The sequence below is a fragment of the Rattus rattus genome, chromosome 7 (genome assembly GCF_011064425.1).
Source record: "Rattus rattus isolate New Zealand chromosome 7, Rrattus_CSIRO_v1, whole genome shotgun sequence".
Lineage (NCBI taxonomy): Eukaryota > Metazoa > Chordata > Mammalia > Rodentia > Muridae > Rattus > Rattus rattus.
The window spans coordinates 121751603-121754298 of record NC_046160.1 but is presented as its reverse complement, the minus strand read 5'-3'; the positions used below and the strand labels follow the sequence as shown (position 1 = coordinate 121754298).

General features: G+C 38.4%; 1 pseudogene; it reads left to right on the top strand.

Moving 5' to 3' along the window:
- The first annotated feature begins 2014 nt into the window (after window positions 1-2014).
- LOC116906229 lies at window positions 2015-2452 on the top strand (annotated as a pseudogene).
- Window positions 2453-2696: the final 244 nt, after the last annotated feature.

Sequence of the window (2696 nt, the reverse complement as noted above, 5' to 3'; positions counted from 1 at the left end):
CCAAAAAATACGCCACTCCTGCCCCGCTGCCACGATAACTGACTAAGGCTACAACTAAATATTTCTGGTAGTCCAGCTCCTTTGCTTGCCAAAAGGAATCACTTATGGTTGTGGCATGCAAGTACCAATAGTAGAAAAAAATCAATAGGACATGACAGTGAGGCATAATCTAAAAATTATCAGAAAATTATGAATTCTGAAATTTCTTCTTCTATAGGTCCAAATCATGAGGTGGCTTTACAACAAGGAATGTGCAGTCGGACATCATGAAGCTCTGACCATAATGGTATGAGCCTTGTCATGCTACAGGGTCACATTTAAACAGCAGAGGTTACCCAATTTCTATGGTTTAATTTATATCTTTGAACAGGCTCACAAAAGGCCAGAAAATACTTCTTCTCAGCCCTAGCCTTCTTCTTCCTTTACAGTACATAGAACAACCTGGCAATGTAATGAGCGATTGTTGACTTCCTTTGCCAAATAGGCTCTGTGCTACCAGAACATTGATAGTGCAGTATAAAACTCTGGTCTGACTGCACAACAGAGTTGTAATCATTTCTTTTATTTTCTCTCTTATTCCCAGTACTTTTGCTCTGACACCATTGTAATTGCCTACCTTTAATCCACACTGTCAGCACAGAATGCAGTCCAAATAAAATAACACTGTGTCACTTTAAGTCAAATGCAAGACACCTTTTTAATCACCCCTCTTCATAATCCTGTTTCTGATGATGATATGTTAGTGTTATACTGTACTATTGCTTTTTGTGTCTCATCATGATGATTAATAGGAAAGTATTAAATGTGGAAAGTAAGCAGAATTAGATTCCTCTAATGATACATAGTCTCATTAAGTTTGGAGTACAGAACAGAAATAACATTAAAGTGAGAATAGAATTTTCATGAAATTTCTAGGTATGTGAATCTATGCTGCAGTTTCATTATGTTAGAGCATCAATGCTGTCAATTACAAAACTACTGAAAAAAATCCAGAGTTTTTATTTTAGTATGTGCTTTTTCACATATGATGATTTAATGATAAAGTATTCTTTCTTTCCAAATCCCTATCATTTCAACTATGTTCCTGAGTTTTTGTGTAGGTATGTGCACATGAGTGTAGATGCCTGAGAGGATTGAAACTGTTGGCTTCCCTAGGAGCTGAAGGTATAGGTAGTTGTGAGCTACCTTATTTCAGTGCTACCAATAAAACTCAGGTCCTATGAAAGCCAATGCATGTGCTTACCCATTGATCCATCTCTAAAGATCTTTAAACTATTCTTATTATAACAACTGCTTTCCTGTTTTTTACTGTAATGATTTTTAATTTTCATTTTACTATAAGTACATCACTGCTCCCAAACTCCCCATTTTCCCCTTTGAACTTTTTCAAAGTTTTAGCATTTATGCATGATATATTTAAAGTGAAAACTCTTTTTATAATTTAAAAAAAATATAGTTTAATTCTACAAATATCATTAAAAATGCAGTCACATGTATGGGAGTAAGGAGGAACATAAAAGTTCAGGAACAGAATCCATTTACAATGTATAGGCAAAGAAGTACTGATGCAAAGGTGTCAGTATGCAGACTACAGTACCCACTGGACAGAATGAAATAATTGAGCCTGAGGACAGAGCATGGCAGTCACATATTGAGTGGTTGCCATAGATAGTTAGCCTGTTACATGAATAAAGCTCACAATTACTCTTTAAGACTGTGAAGTGTATGGTTGAGTACATCCAGGAGTAAACATAGAGCAAGAAGAGAACTTGGAGAACAAAATCCGCATGGAGTCATGAAGAGCAGATACTGTAAGGCATAGGCTCAGCTACCTAGTGTCAAGGATCCTTTTATATCTAATTGTGCATCTGGTTTCACTCATATGAGTTAGGGAGCCCAGTCATATGCAAATTTATAGAAGACTTTAGAGCAGAAATCTGAGTCTCATCCCACATACCACCAAGGGAGTGACCAGACAGTCTCAAGGGAGCACTGAGCCCCAGACTTAGACATCATGGATTGGGTGTGGAACTTGCTGTTCCTGATGACAGTTGCCCAAAGTAAGACATCAAAAACAAGAACTCCAAGGGAAAGGAAGCAGTTCCATGAATCTTACCTCTATGTTTTCTCTTAGCAGGTGCCCAAGCACAGATCCAGTTGGTACAGTCTGGACCTGAGCTGAAGAAGCCTGGAGAGTCAGTGAAGATCTCCTGCAAGGCTTCTGGGTATACCTTCAGACTATGCAATGAACTGGGTGAAACAGGCTCCAGGAAAGGGCTTGAAGTGGATGGGCTGGATCGACACCTATACTGGGAAGCCAACATATGCTGATGACTTCAAAGGACGGTTTGTCTTCTCTTTGGAAACCTCTGCCAGCACTGCAAATTTGCAGATCAGCAACCTCAAAAATGAGGACACGGCTACATATTTCTGTGCAAGACACAGTGTGTAAAACACATCCTGCGGGTGTCAGAAACCCTAAGGGAGAAGTGGTTCAGCAGTGCCTAGACAATATCAGAGAAAACATTCTTTCTTTGATCTTTGACCACAATTATGATGTTACTGTAAAACAGATAGAAAATTGACATGCGGACAGCCACAAAATATACTCAGTGGTGCTGTAACAGACCAATGAAATATGGGTAAAGAAAATGTGGTTCATTTACACAATGGAATAGTAATCAGCTATGAAAAAC